At 38.9% G+C, this 21,059-nt stretch overlaps 2 pseudogenes; one reads left to right on the forward strand and one right to left on the reverse strand.

Annotated features, from left to right (window-relative positions):
* The first annotated feature begins 2,748 nt into the window (after window positions 1-2,748).
* On the forward strand, window positions 2,749-15,921 carry LOC123583908 (annotated as a pseudogene).
* A 1,122-nt stretch (window positions 15,922-17,043) lies between these two features.
* On the reverse strand, window positions 17,044-19,422 carry LOC123583911 (annotated as a pseudogene).
* Window positions 19,423-21,059: the final 1,637 nt, after the last annotated feature.

Below are 21,059 nucleotides of genomic sequence, written 5' to 3' on the forward strand. Positions count from 1 at the left end.
TAATATTATATGTCAACTATACCTCAATAAAAATAATAGCAACATGGTAAAAGCAAAGGGGAAGGGCATTTCATTGCTATTCTTCCCTGAACTCCTCTGGCAAAATAAAGGCATGAATACAGTTTAACCAGGGACCAGGGTAAAAAAGACAAGCATCTCAGGAGTGATTCAAGATGGTGGATGAAAAAAGACTCTGAACTCCTTTCAGAGGCACAACAAACTTACAGCTACATATGGATTAATTTTCCTCTAAAAGGGACCTGAGAACAGGATGAACAATGCCTCCATAACTAAAGATAAAAGCAATGCATCAAGGAGGGTAGGAGAGTCAAAAATACAGCCTAACACTAGACCCCACCCCAGTCTTAGTGACTCCATAATCACAGAAGGAATGCCCCACATATGGAGCACTATCTCAAGGGATTACACCCTACATCAGGCACCCCCATTCTGGTGGCCAGCACCAAAAGACAAGCCCCAGCATAACTGGTTTTGGAAGTCAATGGGTATTAAGACCAGGATAATCATGTAATTATAGGGAATGGAGATCATGCTCTTAAAAGGCTCATGCAGAAATGCATTTGCCTTAAAATCCAGTACAAAAGCAACAAATAAACTTAGACTAATTTTCAAGTGGCTGCAGGATATGCAAGAATCTGCAGGGACTTTACTCAAGGACAGAAGCACTGGCGATGTCATTTTTGCAATCTCGTGCTCAATGGCTGGTGATGGAGCAGACAGAAACCATTATTGATGTCCTCTCTCTAGCCTACTAGCACTAGAAAGCAATCTCTGCCCTCCCCATTCCCTATCCACAGCATGCAGTACCTGAGCCACAACAGGGTTAGGTGAGTTCCCCAAACCATGCCCTACATGTACAATGGATGAACAGAAACTGGACTAACCGAGTGGCATGAGCCCTGAATTCTCAAGGAAATAGTCACGGCCTGATCACAGCCAGCAGGCACACAATCCCACTTCATGGATGCCCATAGAGTGCCTGGCTCTTGTCGACAGGGAAGATTGCATTTTGGAGCCACCCAGAACAGCTCCTACACAATATAGTTCCTTCAAGACTAATGATAGTAGCCATTTCTTCCAATACATATAGACAAACCCAGACAGACAGGCAAAAATGAGGAGACAGAGGGCTATATTCCAATACAAATAATAAGGCAAAATCCTAGAAAAAGATCTTAACAAAAATGAAATAAGCCACTTATTTGATAAAGAGTTCAAAGTAATGGTCATAAAGATGTTCACCAAACTCAGGAGAAAAATGAGTGAACACAGCAAGAACCTCAACAAAGAGACAAGAAATGTAAGAAGTATGAAACAGAAATTATAACTGAACTGAGAAAACTAGAGCAGTTCAATACCAGAATAGATAAAATAGAAGCATGAATCAGTGAGCTAGAAGACAAAGCAATGGAAAATATCTACACAGAGTGGCAGAATAAAAGAGAATTTAAAAAAGTGGTGACACCTTAAGAGACCTCTGGGACTATATTAAGTGGAATAATGTTCACATAGGGATCTGGGGAAGGATAAAGATACATAGATCTGGGAGACTTCCAGGGAATGTGGAGGAGTAAGAGGACTAGATAACACCCACATCAGTGCTAATAACCCAGAAAATGACCTGAAGACCAGCAGAACAGATGTTCCACAGCTAAATGTAGAGAAGAGCCCACACTGAAGAAGGTAAGAAGGCAGAGAGGTGATTGGAGGCCAAACAGACCCACAGGACTGTTCATGGGAGGGAGAAATGCCACAGGCATAGAGAGAAGAGAGGACCAGACCCTCCTACCAAGCATCCCAAATATAAGTAGCTTGTTTGAAAACCAGAGAGGCATAATGTCACAAGTTCTTACAGTCTATGGGGCTCACACCTAGAACTTTAAAAATCAGTGGGCTCAGCAGGAAGCAATAGGAAACTAAGTCCATGCCCTTAAAAAGACAGCACAACAAACAGCTCCTGAGAAATACCAGCATAAGAGCAGCAGTTTGAAAAATACTGCAGTATACAGGAGGGAGATTTGTTTACTAATCTCATAAAACATGCTGGAGGGGCAGGAACTTTGGGGGACCTCCTGGGACAAAGGAGCTGGTGGCACCATTTCCCTCCCCTGCCCCCCAGAAGAGATGCAGGAAACCTGCAGAAAGGAGCACAGTGCCAACATTATGTAACAGTGTGCCCTGCCCTGCATTGTCCTGTGGACATGCCCACTCCAGTCAAGCCTCCGCTCCAGCCAGGCCTCTGCTCTGTGTCCTCACACACAGGAGACCCACACAAACATTGCTAACACCGTGTACCTCATCCCCCTTCTCTTGCAGACCTGACCCCTCTAGTAGACCCTTGGCTGGAGCCCATCGAAAGAGGCCACAAGCCTGGCATTGTGCAAGCAGCCCCAACAGAGACTAGTGCCACTCCAGAGTGACTTCTGCCTCAGATAGAGAGGAAGATACACACACACACACACACACACACACACACACACACACACACACGCCTGTTTGGCTGCAACCCCAGTAGTGGGCTGGAGGCAGGTATCTGGTTTAACTATAGGCCCCACCCACAAATGAAAGTTTCTCTGGGGACAACAAAAGGAAAGCACCCTGCAGTTTTGTGCTACTGCATCTCTGGCAAATGCCTAGTCTGACTCAACTCAAGCCCACAGAGGCCCCAGACTGGCCCACTTACACAACACAGGCACCAAACCCTGCTCACAAGACTCAAAGAGAACCATGGCAAATAACTGGACTGAAGGTGAAAGTGGCCCAGCCACAATGGTAGGGTGCATTGAAACCCCATAAAAACACCCCCTGAAGCACCAGGTTCTGATGAACAGGGGTCACCGCACTGTAAGTCACCACAGTACCTCTCCTTCATAAGACCGCTGCTTTCAAGAGCAGTAGCCATATGTGACTTTGCTAACACATAGAAAGAGACACAGAGTTCCACAAAGTGAGTAGATAGATATTTTGGATCTAACATATGTTCCAAATGAAAGAACAGAAGTTCACAGAAAGTGGGCTAAACAAAGCAGAGAATTTGCCTGATGGAGAATTTGAAATAATTTTGGACTTAAGAGGGAAGGGCCCAGTGGGACCCTTAATAAAGAGAGAAGAACATAAAAAAGAACCAGTCAGGGTGAAGAACTCAATAACTGAAATTAAAAACATACTACATGGAATAAATAGTGGACTACAGAATCGATCAGGGACCTGGAGGACAGAGTAAGGGAAGACAATCAATCTGAATAGGAGAGAGAAAAAATATATTAAAAAAATTAAAATACACATAGGGAACTCAACAACACCATCAAGTTTAACAACATACATATTATAGGTATCCTAGAAAGAGAATAAGAAAAGGGGGCCTAAATTTTAAGAAATAATAGCTGAACACTTTCTGACCCTAGAGAAGGAAACAGAAACCCATATCCAGGAGAAATAGAAAGCCCCAACAAAATCAACCCAAGGAAGTGCACACCAAGACGCATAGTAATTAAAATGGCAAAAATTGGTAATAAAGAGAAAACATTTTTTAAGGCAAGAGAAAAGAAAGCAGTTACATACAAGGGAAACTCCATAAGGTGATCAGCTGATTTCTCAGCAGAAATGGCAGGCGAGAAGGGAGAGCCACGATATATTCAAAGTGTTGAAAGAGAAAAACCTGCAGCCAAGAATATCCTATCCAGCAATGCAGCACTCAGAATAGAAGGAGAAGCAAATGTTCCCAAACGAAAGTTAAAAGACTTAATGACCACTAAACCAGCCCTACTATATATGTTAAAGAGTACTCTTTGAGTGGAAAGGAAAGACCATAAGGAGGAGTAAGAAAAGTAGGAAGCACAGAAGAAGTAAAATTAAGTATATCTATAAAAATTAATCACAGGATTCACAAAATTAAAAGGATGTAAATGATAACATACTATATCTAGACATGGTAAGGAAACGAGTAAAGAAGATGCTCAAATTTAAGCCACCATCAACTTAATAAAGACTGTTATGTGCATAAGATGTCATACATACATGTAATGGTAACCACAGATAAAAAATCAGTAATAGATACGCAAAAAATAAAGAGAAAGGAACCTAAATATACCACTAAAGAAAGCAACAGAATAAACCAACAGAGAAGAACTACAAAAAATAAAAAATAACTTAAAGAAAAAAAGTAACACAGTGGGAGTAAGTCATAATTATCAAAAATTGCTTCGAATGTAAATGTACTAAATACTGCAATCGAAAGACATAGGGTGATGAAATGGATAAAAATGAATGACCCAGTGCTGCCTACATGAAACTCATTTCAGATCTAAAAACACATGCAGAATCAGAGTGAAGGTAGGGAAAAGCACTTGGCATGAAATAGGAATTTAAAAGTAAAGGTATTAACACTTGTATGCGATAAAATATTGTCTTTATAATAAAGACTATAACAAGAAACAAGGAAGCATACTACATCATAAAAAGGACAATCTAACAAGAAGATATAGAAATTATTAATATTTATGCACTCATCATGACAGCACCCAAATACATATGGCAGCTCAAGATAATAACAGAAGCATTCAAGAGTACCACACTAATGCTAGGGGATTTAAAATCCCACTTATATCAATGGATAGATAATCCAAAAAGGAAGAGAAGAAACGGTGGCTTTGAATGACATATTGGATGGGATAGATCTAACAAATACATTCAAAATATTCCATCTCAAAGCAGAATACACGTTCTTTTCAAGTACACATGGAACATTCTCCAGACTAGATTACATAATATGCCACAAAACAAGTCACAACAAATTTAAAAAGATTAACGTCATACCATACATCTTTTCTGACCTCAATACTATGAAACTAGAAATCAGCCACAAGAAAAAACCTGGAGAGAACACAAATACATAGAGGTTAAATAACATGCTACTAAATAATTAATGGGTCAATCAAAAAATCAGAGGAAATTCAAAAACTCACAGAGACAAGTGAAAATGAAAACACAAAAATGAAAAATCTTTTATTTATTTATTTTTTTTAATATGTGAAACTTATTGTCAAATTGGTTTCCATACAACACCCAGTGCTCACCCCAAAAGATGCCCTCTTCAATACCCATCACCTACCCTCCCCGCCCTCCCACCCCCCATCAACCCTCAGTTTGTTCTCAGTTTTTAAGAGTCTCTTATGCTTTGGCTCTCTCCCACTCTAACCTCTTTTTTTTTTCCTTCCCCTCCCCCATGGGTTTCTGTTAAGTTTCTCAGGATCCACATAAGAGTGAAAATATATGGTATCTGTCTTTCTCTGTATGGCTTATTTCACTTAGCATCACACTCTCCAGTTCCATCCATGTTGCTACAAAGGGCCATATTTCATTCTTTCTCATTGCCACATAGTATTCCATTGTGTATATAAACCACAATTTCTTTATCCATTCATCAGTTGATGGACATTTAGGCCCTTTCCACAATTTGGCTATTGTTGAGAGTGCTGCTATAAACATTGAGGTACAAGTGCCCCTATGCATCAGCACTCCTGTATCCTTTGGGTAAATTCCTAGCAGTGCTACTGCTGGGTCATAGGGTAGGTCTATTTTTAATTTTTTGAGGAACCTCCACACTGTTTTCCAGAGCGGCTGCACCAGCTTGCATTCCCACCAACAGTGCAAGAGGATTCCCGTTTCTCCACATCCTCTCCAGCATCTATAGTCTCCTGATTTGTTCATTTTGGCCACTCTGACTGGCGTGAGGTGATCTCTGAGTGTGGTTTTGATTTGTATTTCCCTGATGAGGAGCGATGTTGAGCATCTTTTCATGTGCCTGTTGGCCATCCGGATGTCTTCTTTAGAGAAGTGTCTATTCATGTTTTCTGCCCATTTCTTTGTCTGTCCATTATTTGTTTTTTTGGGTGTGGAGTTTGGTGAGCTCTTTATAGATTTTGGATACTAGCCCTTTGCCCGATATGTCATTTGCAAATATCTTTTCCCCATTCCGTTGCTTGTCTTTTAGTTTTGTTGGTTGTTTCCTTTGCTGTGCAGAAGCTTTTTATCTTCATGAGGTCCCAATAGTTCATTTTTGCTTTTAATTCCCTTGCCTTTGGGGATGTGTCAAGTAAGAAATTGCTGCGGCTGAGGTCAGAGAGGTCTTTTCCTGCTTTCTCCTCTAGTGTTTTGATGGTTTCCTGTCTCACATTCAGGTCCTTTATCCACTTTGAGTTTATTTTTGTGAACGGTGTAAGAAAGTGGTCTAGTTTCATCCTTCTGCATGTTGCTGTCCAGTTCTCCCAGCACCATTTGTTAAAGAGACTGTCTTTTTTCCAATGGATATTCTTTCCTGCTTTGTCAAAGATTAGTTGGCCATACGTTTGTGGGTCTAGTTCTGGGGTTTCTATTCTATTCCATTGGTCTATGTGTCTGTGTTTGTGCCAAAACCATGCTGTCTTGATGATTACAGCTTTGTAGTAGAGGCTAAAGTCTGGGATTGTGATGCCTCCTGCTTTGGTCTTCTTCAAAATTACTTTGGCTATTCGGGGCCTTTTGTGGTTCCATAGGAATTTTAGGATTGCTTGTTCTAGCTTCGAGAAGAGTGCTGGTGCAATTTTGATTGGGATTGCATTGAATGTGTAGATAGCTTTGGGTAGTATTGACATTTTAACAATATTTATTCTTCCAACCCATGAGCATGGAATGTTTTTCCATTTCTTTATATCTTCTTCAATTTCCTTCATAAGCTTTCTATAGTTTTCAGCATACAGATCTTTTACATCTTTGGTTAGGCTTATTCCTAGTTATTTTATGCTTCTTGGTGCAATTGTGAATGGGATCAGTTTCTTTATTTGTCTTTCTGTTGCTTCATTATTAGTGTATAAGAATGCAACTGATTTCTGTACACTGATTTTGTATCCTGCAACTTTGCTGAATTCATGTATCAGTTCTAGCAGACTTTTGGTGGAGTCTATCGCATTTTCCATGTATAATATCATGTCATCTGCAAAAAGTGAAAGCTTGACTTCATCTTTGCCAATTTTGAAGCCTTTGATTTCCTTTTGTTGTCTGATTGCTGATGCTAGAACTTCCAACACTATGTTAAACAACAGCGGGGAGAGTGGACATCCCTGTCGTGTTCCTGATCTCAGGGAAAAAGCTCTCAGTTTTTCCCCATTGAGGATGATGTTAGCTGTGGGCTTTTCATAAATGGCTTTTATGATGTTTAAGTATGTTCCTTCTATCCCGACTTTCTCCAGGGTTTTTATTAAGAAAGGATGCTGAATTTTGTCAAATACTTTTTCTGCATCGATTGACAGGATCATATGGTTCTTATCTTTTATTAGTGTGATGTATCACGTTGATTGATTTGCGAAAGTTGAACGAGCCCTGCATCCCAGGAATGAATCCCACTTGATCATGGTGAATAATTCTTTTTATAAGCTGTTGAATTCGACTTGCTAGTATCTTCTTGAGAATTTTTCCATCTATATTCATCAGGGATATTGGCCTGTAGTTCTCTTTTTTTACTGGGTCTCTGTCTGGTTTAGGAATCAAAATAATACTGGCTTCATAGAATGAGTCTGGAAGTTTTCCTTCCCTTTCTATTTCTTGGAATAGCTTGAGAAGGATAGGTATTATCTCTGCTTTAAATGTCTGGTAGAATTCCCCAGGGAAGCCATCTGGTCCTGGACTCTTATTTGTTGGGAGATTTTTGATAACCGATTCAATTTCTTCGCTAGTTATGGGTCTTTTCAAGATTCCTATTTTTTCCTGTTTGAGTTTTGGAAGTGTGTGGGTGTTTAGGAATTTGTCCATTTCTTCCAGGTTGTCCAGTTTGTTGGCATATAATTTTTCATAGTATTCCCTGATAATTGCTTGTATTTCTGAGCGATTGGTTGTAATAATTCCATTTTCATTCATGATTTTATCTATTTGGGTCCTCTCCCTTTTCTTTTTGAGAAGCCTGGCTAGAGGTTTATCAATTTTGTTTATTTTTTCAAAAAACCAACTCTTGGTTTTGTTGATCTGCTCTACAGTTTTTTTAGATTCTATATTGTTTATTTCTGCTCTGATCTTTATTATTTCCCTTCTGCTGCGTTTAGGCTGCCTTTGCTGTTCTGCTTCTATTTCCTTCAGGTGTGCTGTTAGATTTTGTATTTGGGATTTTTCTTGTTTCTTGAGATAGGCCTGGATTGAAATGTATTTTCCTCTCAGGACTGCTTTTGCTGCATCCCAAAGCGTTTGGATTGTTGTATTTTCATTTTCGTTTGTTTCCATATATTTTTAAATTTCTTCTCTAATTGCCTGGTTGACCCATTCATTCTTTAGTAGGGTGTTCTTTAACCTCCATGCTTTTGGAGGTTTTCCAGACTTTTTCCTGTGGTTGATTTCAAGCTTCATAGCATTGTGGTCTGAAAGTATGCATGGTATGATCTCAATTCTTGTATACTTATGTAGGGCTGTTTTGTGACCCAATATGTAATCTATCTTGGAGAATATTCCATGTGCACTCGAGAAGACAGTATATTCTGTTGCTTTGGGATGCAGAGTTCTAAATATATCTGTCAAGTCCATCTGATCCAATGTATCATTCAGGGACCTTGTTTCTTTATTGACCGTGTGTCTAGATGATCTATCCATTGTTTTAAGTGGGGTATTAATGTCCCCTGCAATTACCACATTCTTGTCAATAAGGTTGCTTATGTTTGTGAGTAATTGTTTTATATATTTGGGGGCTTCCGTATTCAGTGCATCGACGTTTATAATTGTTAGTTCTTCTTGATGGATAGACCCTGTAATTATTATATAATGCCCTTCTTTATCTCTTGTTACAGCCTTTAATTTAAAGTCTAGTTTGTCTGATGTAAGTATGGCTACTCCAGCTTTCTTTTGACTTCCAGTAGCATGACAAATAGCTCTCCATCCCCTCACTTTCAATCTGAAAGTGTCCTCAGGTCTAAAATGAGTCTCTTGTAGACAGCAAATAGATGGGTCTTGTTTTTCTATCCATTCTTATACCCTATGTCTTTTGGTTGGCACGTTTAGTCCATTTATGTTCAGTGTTATTATAGAAAGATATGGGTTTAGAGTCATTGTGATGTCTGTAGGTTTCATGCTTGTAGTGATGTCTCTGGTACTTTGTCTCACAGGATCCCCCTTTGGTTCTCTTGTAGGGCTGGTTTAGTAGTGATGAATTCCTTCAGTTTTTGTTTGTTTGGGAAGACCTTTATGTCTCCTTCTATTCTAAATGACAGGTTTGCTGGATAGAGGATTCTCGGCTGCATATTTTTTGTGTTCATCACATGGAAGATTTCCTTCCATTCCTTTCTGGCCTGCCAAGTTTCAGTAGAGAGATCGGTCACAAGTCTTATAAGTCTCCCTTTATATGTTGAGAATGTTTATCTCTAGCTGCTTTCAGAATTTTTTCTATATCCTTGTGTTTTGCCAGTTTCACTATGATATGTCGTGCAGAAGATCAATTCAAGTTACATCTGAAGGGAGTTCGCTGTGCCTCTTGGATTTCAATGCCTTTTTCCTTCCCCAGATCCGGGAAGTTCTCAGCTATGATTTCTTGAAGTACACCTTCAGCACCTTTCCCTCTCTCTTCCTCCTCTGGAATACCAATTATGCGTAGATTATCTCTCTTTAATGCATCACTTAGTTCTCTAATTTTCCCCTCATACTCCTGGATTTTTTTATCTCTCTTTTTCTCAGCTTCTTCTTTTTCCATAATTTTATCTTCTGGTTCACCTATTCTCTCCTCTGCCTCTTCAATCCGAGCTGTGGTCATCTCCATTTTATTTTGCAGATCATTAATAGCATTTTTTAGCTCCTCCTGGCTGTTCCTTAGTCCCTTGATCTCTGTAGCAATAGATTCTCTGCTGTCCTTTATACTGTTTTCAAGCCCAGCGATTAATTTTATGACTGTTATCCTAAATTCACTTTCTGTTATATTGTTGAAATCGTTTTTGATCAGTTCATTAGCTGTCGTTATTTCCTGGAGGTTTTTTGAGGGGAATTCTTCCGTTTCGGCATTTTGGATAGTCCCTGGAGTGGTGTGGGACTGCGGGGGACTTCCCCTGTGCTTTCTTGAATAACTTGTGTTGGTGGGCGGGGCCGCAGTCAGACCTGATGTCTGCCCCAGCCCACCGCTAGGGCCACAGTAAGACTGTTGTGTACCTTCTCTTTCCCTCTCCTAGGGACGGGATTCACTGGGGTGGCATGGCCGTCTGGGCTACTTGCACACTGCCAGGCTTGTGGTGCTGGGGATCTGGCGTATTAGCTGGGGTGGATAGGCAAGGTGCACGGGGGCGGGAGGGGCAGGCTCAGCTTGCTTTTCCTTAGGTAATCCGCTTCAGGACAGGCCCTGCAGCACTGGGAGGGAGTCAGACCCGCCACCAGAGGGATGGATCCGCAGAAGCACAGGGTTGGGTGTTTGCATGGTGCAAGCAAGTTCCCTGACAGGAACTGGTTCCCCTTGGGAATTTGGCTGGGGGATGGGCGAGGGAGATGGCGCTGACAAGCGCCTTTGTTCCCCACCAAGCTGCGCTCTGTTGTCAGGGGCTCAACAATTCTCCCTCCCGTTGTCCTCCCGCCCTCCCACTCTCCGAGCAGAGCTGTTAACTTATAACCTTCTAGATGTTAAGCCCCACTTGCTGTCCAAACACACTCCACCTGGCCCCTCTGCTTTTGCAAGCCAGACTCGGGGGCTCTGCTTTGCCAGCGGGCTGCCCCTCCACCCTGGCTCCCTCCCACCAGTCCGTGTAGCGCACACCGCCTCTCCGCCCTTCCTACCCTCTTCCGTGGGCTTCTTGGCTACACTTGGCTCCAGAGAATCCATTCTGCTAGTCTTCTGGTGGTTTTCTTGGTTATTCAGGCAGGTGTGGGTGGACTCTAAATGACCCGCAGGACGCGGTAAGCACAGCGCCCTCCTATGCCACCATCTTCAAGCCAGCACTCATGAAAAACCTTTTAAAAGGCAACCAACGGAATGAGAAATTTATTTGCAAATGACGTATTGGACAAAGGGCTAGTATCCAAAATCTATAAAGAGCTCACCAAACTCCACACCCAAAAAAACAAATAATCCAGTGAAGAAATGGGCAGAAAACATGAATAGACACTTCTCTAAAGAAGACATCCAGATGGCCAACAGGCACATGAAAAGATGCTCAACGTCGCTCCTCATCAGGGAAATACAAATCAAAACCACACTCAGAGATCACCTCACACCAGTCAGAGTGGCCAAAATGAACAAATCAGGAGAGTATAGATGCTGAAGAGGATGTGGAGAAACGGGAACACTCTTGCACTGTTGGTGGGAATGCAAACTGGTGCAGCCACTCTGGAAAACAGTGTGGAGGTTCCTCAAAAAATTAAGAATAGACCTACCCTATGACCCAGCAGTAGCACTGCTAGGAATTTACCCAAGGGATACAGGAGTACTGATGCATAGGGGCACTTGTACCCCAATGTTTATAGCAGCACTCTCAACAATAGCCAAATTGTGGAAAGAGCCTAAATGTCCATCAACTGATGAATGGATAGATGCAGCAGAAGTGATTCTAAGAGGAAAGATTATAACAATACAGGCCTACATCAATAAGCAAGAAATATCTCAAACAACCCAACCTTAACACCTACAGGAGCTGGAAAAAAGAAGACCAAGAAAAACCCCCAAACAGCAGAGAGAAGGAAATAATAAAGATTAGAGCAGTTATAATCAAATAAAAACAAACAAAAAATAGAAGAGATCAATGACACCAGGAGCTGGTTCTTTGAAAGATCAACAATATTGTTAAAACTAGCCCAGATTCATCAGAAAAAAAGAAAAGAAAAGAAAAGAAAAAAATAGAGGATGTAAAATCAGAAATCAAAAGAACAACTGACACCACAAATACAAAGATTATGAATGTTATACACAAAATATGCCAACCAATTGGACAATTTAGAAGAAATGGATAAGTTCCTAGAAACACATAACCTCCCAAAACCGAATCAGGAAGAAATAGAAAATTTGAACAAACTGATTACCAGAAATAAAATTGAATCAGTAATCAAAAAAATAGAAGAGGAAAGAAATCTTCCAAATTCATTCTATGAGGCCAGCATTACACTCATATCAAAACCAGAAAAACACTACAAAAAAAGAATCGCAGGCCAATATCTCTGATGAACATAGATGCAAAAAGCCTCAACAAATAGCAGCAAACAATATCTAAAAGTACATTAAAAAAATCATTTATCACAATCAGGTAGGATTTATTCCTGGGATTCTAGGATGGTTCAATATTTGCAAGTCAATCAATGTAATACATCACATCAACAAGGGAAAGGATATGATCCTTTCAGTAGATGCAGAAAAAGCACTTGACAAAGTATAATATTTATTCATGATAAAAAAAACTCAAAAAAGTAGGTGTAAAGGAAGCATACTCAACATAATAAAAAGCATATACGAAAAATGCACAGCTGACACCATACGCAATGATGAAAAACTCAGCTCTTTCCCTAAGGTCAGAAACAAGACAAGCATGTCCATTTTCACTGCTTTTATTCAACATAGTACTGGAAGTCCTAGCCACAGCAGTCAGACAACAAAAAGAAATTATAGCATCCGAATAAGGAAGAAGTAAAACTTTCACGATAATGACATAAAGTATATCTAGGAAACCTGAAAGACTCCACCAAAAAACTACTAGAGGTGATACATGAATTCAGTAAGGTCATAGGATACATAATCAATGTACAGAAATCAATTGCATTTGTATACTCGGATAATGAAGCAACATGAAGTAAAATGAAGAAAAAAATCTCATTTACAATTGCACCAAAAAGAATAAAATACCTAGGGATAAAGTAATCAAAGAGGCAAAAGACCTGTACTCTGAAAATTGATGAAAGAAATTGAAGACAACATGAAGAAATGAAAGACATTTCATGCTCATGGATCAGAAGAACAAATATTGTTATACTGTCCACACTACTCAGAGCAATCTACATATTTAATGCAATCCCTATCAAAATACCAATAGCATTTTTCACAGACTTAGAACAAATTATTCTAAAATGTGTATGAAACCACAAAAGACCCCAAAAAGCCAAAGCGATCTTGAAAAAGAACAAAATTGGATGTATCACCATCCCAGATTTGAAGATATACTGCATAGCTGTAGTAATCAAAACACTATAGCATTGGCACAAAAATAGACATATGGATCCATGGAACAGAATAAACCTACGATTATATGGTCAATTAATCTTCAACAAAAAAAGGAAAGATTACGCAATGGGAAAAAGTCTCTTTAACAAATGGTGTTGGGAAAACTGGACAGTAACACGCAAAAGAATGGAACTGGACCACTTTCTCACACCATATAAATAAAAATAAACTCAAACGGATTGAAGACCTAAATGTGTGATCTGAGACCATAAAAATCCTAGAAGAGAGCACAGGCAGTAATTTCTCTGATACTGGTCACAGTAACTTTTTTCTAGACATGTCTCCTGAGGCAAGAGAAGCAAAAACAAAGATAAACTATAGGACTACATCAAAATGAAAACTTGTGCATGTCACAGGAAACTGTCAACAAAACTAAAAGACAACCTACTGAGCCAGAGAACATATTTGCAAATGACATATCTGATAAAGGGTTAATATCCAAAATATATTAATAACTTATACAACTCAACACCGCAAAAACAATCCAACTAAAAACTGGACAGAAGAGATGAACGGGTATTTCTCCAAAGACACACAGATGGCCAGCAGACACATGAAAAAATGCTCATTATCAGGGAAAAAAGTCACTCATTATCAGGGAAAAACAAATCAAAACTATAGTGAGATATCACCTTACACCTGTCTGAATGACTATAATAAAAAACCCAAGAAACAACAAGTATTGGCAAGGATGTGGAGGAAAAGGAAGCCTTATGCACTATTGGTGGAAATGCAAACTGGTGCAGCCACTCTGGAAAACGGTGTGGGGGGTTCCTCAAAAATTAAAAATAGAATTACCACACAAGCTGGTAATCATACTACTGGGTATTTACCCCCAAAATACAAAAACACTGACTCAAAGGGATAATGCACCCCTGTATATTGCAGCATTATTTACAATAGCCAAATTATGGAAGCAGCCTTTGATAAATGAGTGGATAAAGAGGATGTGGTACATATACACAATGGAATATTATTCAGGCATAAAAAAGAATGAAATCTTGCCATTTGTAACAACATGGGTAGAGTTAAAAGGTATAATGCTAAGTGACATAAGTCAGAGAGAGACAAATACCATATGATTTCACTCATACATGGAATTGAAAAACAAAACAAACGAGCAAAGGAAAAAAGAAAAGAGAGAGAAAAAGAGATAAACCAAGAAACCAACTCTTAACTACAGAGAACAAACTGATGGTTAGCAGAGGGGAGGAGGGAGGGAAATGGGGGAAGTAGGTGAAGAGTATACTTATCATGATGAGCACTGCATAATGTATTGAATTGTTGAATCACTATATGGTATGCCTGAAACTAATATAACACCTTAAGTTAGCTATACCTGAATTAAAAAACTCCATTAAAAAACTTCGATTTCTAGGTCCTGGTTGGTGTCATAGGCTGCTGCCCAGGCTCTGAGAAGTTCTGGATTGTTCAACAACCATGGACTCCATATACAGCAGCAACAACAAAGGAATCTCTCGCTGCATCGACACATGAATACGGATACAAGAAGCTGGTGTCTCTATTCCCAAAGGACATGTGGCAGAATCACCAGATGGAGTTTATGCAATTGCCAAAAAATTAGATTCAAAAGATTTTATGAAAAAGACACATGTTTTAGCTGGTGGTAGAGGAAGAGAAACATTTGACAGTGGCTTCAAAGGGGGAGTGGAGACAGTTTTCTCTCCACAAGAAGCAAAAAACGTTTCCTCAGAAGGGACTGGGGAGGAGTTGTTTACCAAGAAAACAGCAAAAAAGGGGAGAATATGCAATCAAGTATTTGGTCGGTGAGCAAAGATATGCTAGAAAGATATTGCAAAGAATACTACTCTGCAATAACAATGGAAAGGTCATTTCAAGGTCCTGTATTAACAGGAAGTTCGCAAGGTGGTGTCAACACTGATGACGTTGCTGCTGAGACTAAGGCCACAGTTGGAGAACCTATTGATAATTTAGAAGGCATCAAAAAGGAACAGGCTGTCTGGCCCAAACAGAAGATGCGATTTCCCGCTAATATTGTGAATTCTGTGGCAGAAACTGATCAAGCTTTACAGCCCTTTCTGGAAATATGATGCAACCACGGAAGAAATAAACCCAATGGTAGAGGATTCCGATGGAGTTGTGCTGTTCATGGATGCAAAGATCAACTTTGATTCTAATTCAGCTTATCTCCGGACAAAAATCTTTGACTTACTGAATGAGACCCAGGAAAATCGAAGGGACAGAGATTCACGAAGGTGGATCTCAACTACATTGGCCCAGGTGGAAATATAGGCTGTCTAGTACATGGTGCTGGATTGGCTGGCCACAAGGGCTGGAATAAACCTTCATGGAGGACTCCAGAAAACCTTCTTGATGTTGGTGGTGATGCCACAGTCCATCAAGTAACAGAGGCATTTAAGCTTATCACTTCAGATAAACAGGTCCTGGCTACTCTGGTCAGCATTTTTGGAGGAATCATACGACATGATGTTATTGCACAGGGTATAGCTATCGCCGTACATGACTTAGAAATTAAAATATCTATTGTAGTACAGTTACAATGGAGAAGAGTTGATGATGCTAAGGCACTGATAACAGACAATGGACTTAAAATTCTTGCTTGTGATGACTTGGATGAAGCTGCTAAAATGGTTGTAAAGTTCACTGAAATAGGGACCTTAACCAAGCAAGCCCAGGAGGATGTCAAATTTTAGTTGCCAATGTGATCTGACAACCCAGTGGATGGCTGAAGGGTTCAAATGAGCTACAGTCATTTAAAACACTGTTCTGTATTATTATTATTCCTTTTATCTTTAGTGTGTGGATACTGCAATGGCCAGCAAGGCACAAAAGTTTTTAAAAGCATTTGGTCTGCATTTAATTCTGTTCAGAGTGGGTTTGTATAAAGGATACATAGTACACTTTTCTAGTTTCTTCCACTGCAGGCTTCTTTTTCACTTCTACAGAATATCACTCACAATATGCCGCTTTATTGTTGGCTACAACATTCTTCATTGTTGGAGTTCTATGAATAAAATAAATATGAATAGAAAGCTTTATCCCTTAGTGTTGGAAATATACTAGTTAATAACTAGCCTCATTAGTAGAGCAATGTATTAACAATGTTTTATGTAAGTACTTATCTTCAATACCAAATACCTATCTAAATATTACTATTTAGAAACAGAGCTTTCAAACACTCCCTAGGATATTCTTTTCAGTATTTCAGTGAAGTAACTTGTTATTTTAACGTTGTTTTAATCATTACAAATCACTGATAACTATAAGTCTTCATAATCCCGGATTATTGATAAAAACCTGTAGGTCTGTAGCAAACAAAGATACATTCAGCAAGGACTTGGCAGACAAAATTAACAATGTCAATCTAAGTTAATAAAAATCTCCCAATGTGAAAAAAATTCAATTTTTTACAGTCTCTTAAAGTGTTTATTTTTGTTAGACTAGCTGATGATTTTCTGTGAAGTTTTTTGGTTCATTAAGTTATAACTAGTATTTCCCCCTTTGAAAAATCCAACCCAAATATTTCAATCCTTAAGGTAAAGAACTTACCTAAAAAACAAACAAACAAAAAACTAAAGCAACCATTCTTATTTTAGGAAAAAAGTTCTTAAAATTCCTTTAGCTTGTTAAATAGAAATAATCTCTTCTTGTTCTACTCTGGTGAATAAAAATGTACTTTACGCAGCAAAGTATCCAGTCACTTATTGGCAAACTGACAGTAAGAACCTACACTTTTACACATTGTACTCAAACACGTGCAATACGTCCATGTTCATATAGACTTAAAAAAAAAAGTTATCAGCACCCTTCTGGCAAGGATAAAGGTTTTAGAATGGAAAAGCAACAAAAGTTTTAGATCTCAAATCTCCAGAAGGGAATAAATCCGAGACTTCATCATCGAGATACTCCTTGGCATTGCTTAATATTTGAACAGTATCTGTTCCCTGTTTCATTTTTAGGAGACATGCACAGGCAGCATTAGGAGTCACATCCAGGACATGTTTTTTCTCATGGTTTCTTAAGTCTGTTCTTGTACTTTTTCCAGAAGCAACTGGACATTATCTGCAGAACCCTTCCAGGTAGCAGCCTGCAAAGCTGTGTCTCCCAACTTGTTCTGTTGGTTCAATTCAATCTTTGGTTGAGGAAACAGCATATCCCCCTGTTATCTTTGTGCCCTCTGTGGCATGCCCAGTATAGGGCAGTGCTTCCAGCTTTGTCTAAGCCATTGACACCAACCCAGTTGTCCAAACACTCTTTCAAACAGCTCAAGTTGCCTCTTTTTTGCAATTTCATACAGTGGACTGTCAATGGATTCTGTGAGCTTGGCCACATAGTTGCCTGGGATTAGCCTAGTCCTGCCTTTGGAGGTGCCTTTCCACCAATTGGTACCACGTCAGTAAGGTAAGTAATATCACCTTCCTCAAAGCACAATTCATCTGGAGTTCATGGTTCTAATGTATAAAGGGGTCTCAATGCTTTAACTTGCCCTGGTTTGATGGGTTTAGGAGGTGGTTTCAAGATGGCATTTCCTGGAGCTGCTGAGCCTCAAGACCACGCCCCAAAAGCCAACCTAGTCCCCCGCTAGACAGCATTCTGGGGGCCCGAAAGTTTCTTTTTGTGTGCCTTCAAGGACCTGCACCCACCCTTGGGACCAGTGAACACAGGCTGAGCTACAGGGTATAGTGCCCTACGCTGCTGTCTGGCCACCCGGTCTCCCGAAGGCCCGGCTGAAGAAAAATTCAATTTGTTATCAAAACACACACACATTAGACCAGATGAACTTTAGACAGAACATTCCATTCAAAACCTTCAGAATAAATACTCTTATCAAGTGCACATGAAACATTCTCCAAGATAGATCACATGGTAGGCCACAAAACAAGTCACAATAAATTTAAGAAGATTGAAATCAAATCACCTATCTTTTCTGACTATGATGGTCTGAAACCAGAAATTTACTACAAGAAGAAAATTGGAAAAGAAATACGGAGATTCAACATGTGATTTAACAGCCAATGCGCACATGGGAAAAACAGAAAGGAAATCAAAAACTACCTTGAGACAAATGAAAATGGAAACACAATGTGCCAGAATCTTTGGGATGCAGTAAAAGCAGCTGTAAGAAGGAATTTCATAGCAGTGCAGGGTACTTTATGAAACAAGAAAAAAAAAAAAAAACTAAAAACAGAACAAAAAAAAATCTAACTTTACCATAAAGGAAATAAAAAAAAAAAAAAAAAAAAAAGACTAAACCCTTATGTTAGTAGAAAAAAAGAAAGTAATAAAGATCAGAGCAGAAATACATGAAATAAACACTAAAGAAGTCAAATTTTAGAAACTAAGAGCTTGTTCTTTGTAAAGATAAACAAAATCAACAAACCTTTAGCTAGACTCACCAAGGAAATAAATAAAATTAGAATTTATAATCTATACCACAGAAATACGATGGATAAGAAAATATTATAAACATTAGACATCAGAAAATTAGACAACCCAGAAGAAATGGAAAAATTTCTATAATTTTATGGGGGGTTTTTTACTAATAATAAAATTGAATCAGTAATAAAAAAAAAAAATTCCCAACAAGAAAATCTAGGACCAGACAGCTTCATAGGTGAATTCTGCAAACATTTCAAGAAGAGTTCGTACCTACCCTCCTCAAATTATTCCAAATAATTAAAAAGATAAGAACATTTCCAAACTCATTATAAAAGGTCAGCATTACCCAGATACCAAAACCAGACAAAGACACTACATAAAGAAAAAAACTACAGGCCAGTCAAAACCCCTGATGAACATAGGTGTAAGATACTCAATGCAATATTAATAGCCTGTTTTCAAGAATAATAAAAGTATAATACATCATGACCAAGTGGGATTTATTTCAGGGATGCAAAGATGATTCACCATCTGCAAATCAGTCAATATGATATACCACATTAATAAAAAAGGAAGATAAAAATCATACAATCATCTCACTAGATGCAGACAAGGCAAGTGACAAAATTCACCGTCTATTTATGATAAAACTCTCAACAGAGTGAGTATAGAGGGAATATACCTCAACATAATAAAAGCCATATAATGACAAGCCCAGCACTAACATTACAATCAGTAGTCAAAAGCTGAAAGCTTTTCCTGTAACACCAGCAACAAGACAAGGATGCACTCTCACCAGTTGTAGTCCACATAGTATTGGAAGTCATAGTCCCAGCAATGAGGCAAGAAATACGATGCATCCACTTAGAAGAGAAAAGTAAAGCTGTCACTATTTACAGCTGACATGATACTACACATAGAAACCCTAAAGACTCTACCAAAAAACTTTTAGAAAAATGAATTCAGCAGAATTGTAGGATTTGAAATTAATATACAGAAATCTGTGGTTTCTATACACTAATAGCTATCAAAAGGAGAAATAAGAGAACCACCCCATTTACAACCGCATCAAAAAGAATAAAATACATAGGAATAAGTTTAACTAATAGGTAGAAGACCTGTACATTGATAACTCTAAGACATTAATTAAAGACATTGAAAAAGACACAAATAATGGTGAAATAGTCCATGTTCATGGATCAGGTGAATATAAAATGCAATCTACAGATTCAATGCAATCTCTATCAAAAAACAAAGGCATTTTTTTTTTTTTACAGAACTAGAATAATCATGAAATTCATATGGAACCACACAAGACCCCGAAGAGCCAAAGCTATCTAGAGCAAGAACAAAGTTGGAGGTATCACCCTCCCTGATTTCAAACTACAGTAAAAAGTTACAGCCATCAAAGCAATATGATGATGGTGCAAATACAAACATAGATCAACCGAACAGAATATAGAGCATAAAAACAACCCCATACTTAGTGGTCTGTTAACTTATGACAAAGGAAATGAGAACATACAATGGGGCAAAAACTGTCCCTTTAATAAATGGTGTTGGGAAAACTGGAAAAATACATGCAAAAGGATGAAACTAGACAGCTTTCTTATACTACACACAAGAATAAACTCAATATGGATTTAAGACCTAAATGTGTGTGTCCATTGATAGATGAATGGATAAGAAGATGTGCTTGTACACACACATACATACACAATGTAGTATTACTCAGCCATCAAAAAAATGATGAGGTCTTGACATTTACAAGAACAAGAATGGACCCAGAGGGTGTTATGCAAAGTGAAATAAGAGAAAGACAAATGCCATATTATTTGACTTATACATAGAATCTAAAACAAACAAACAAACAAAACAGAAACATATTCATAGATACCTGAAACAAACTGGTGGTTGGCAGAGGGGAAGGGAGTTGGGAGGGCGGGTGAAATAGGTGAAGGTAAGAGGTTCAAACTTCCAGCTATAAAATAAATAATTGAGAATGTAATGTAAAGCAAGGGGAATATAGTTAATAATGTAACAATTTTGTGGGGGGATAGATGGTAACTAGACCTATTGAGGTGATCATTTCATACTGTATAAAAATACTAAATCAAGGGGCGCCTGGGTGGCTCAGTTGGTTAAGCATCCGACTTTGGATCAGGTCATGATCTCGCGGTCTGTGAGTTTGAGCCCCGCGTCAGGCTCTGTGCTGACAGCTCAGAGCCTGGAGCCTGTTTCGGATTCTGTGTCTCCCTCTCTCTCTACCCCTCCCCTGCTCATGCTCCATCTCTCTCTTTCTCTGTCAAAAATAAATAAACATTAAAAAATTAAAAAAAATACTGAATCAATATGGTTTACCCTTAAAATACGGTACATTACTTATAACAAAACTTGTTTTATCTAAAAAAAAAAACAGGGGTGCCTGGATGGCTCAATCAGCTGAGCCTCCAACATCAGCTCA

This window comes from Leopardus geoffroyi, chromosome B1 (genome assembly GCF_018350155.1).
Source record: "Leopardus geoffroyi isolate Oge1 chromosome B1, O.geoffroyi_Oge1_pat1.0, whole genome shotgun sequence".
In the NCBI taxonomy this organism is placed as follows: Eukaryota; Metazoa; Chordata; class Mammalia; order Carnivora; family Felidae; genus Leopardus; species Leopardus geoffroyi.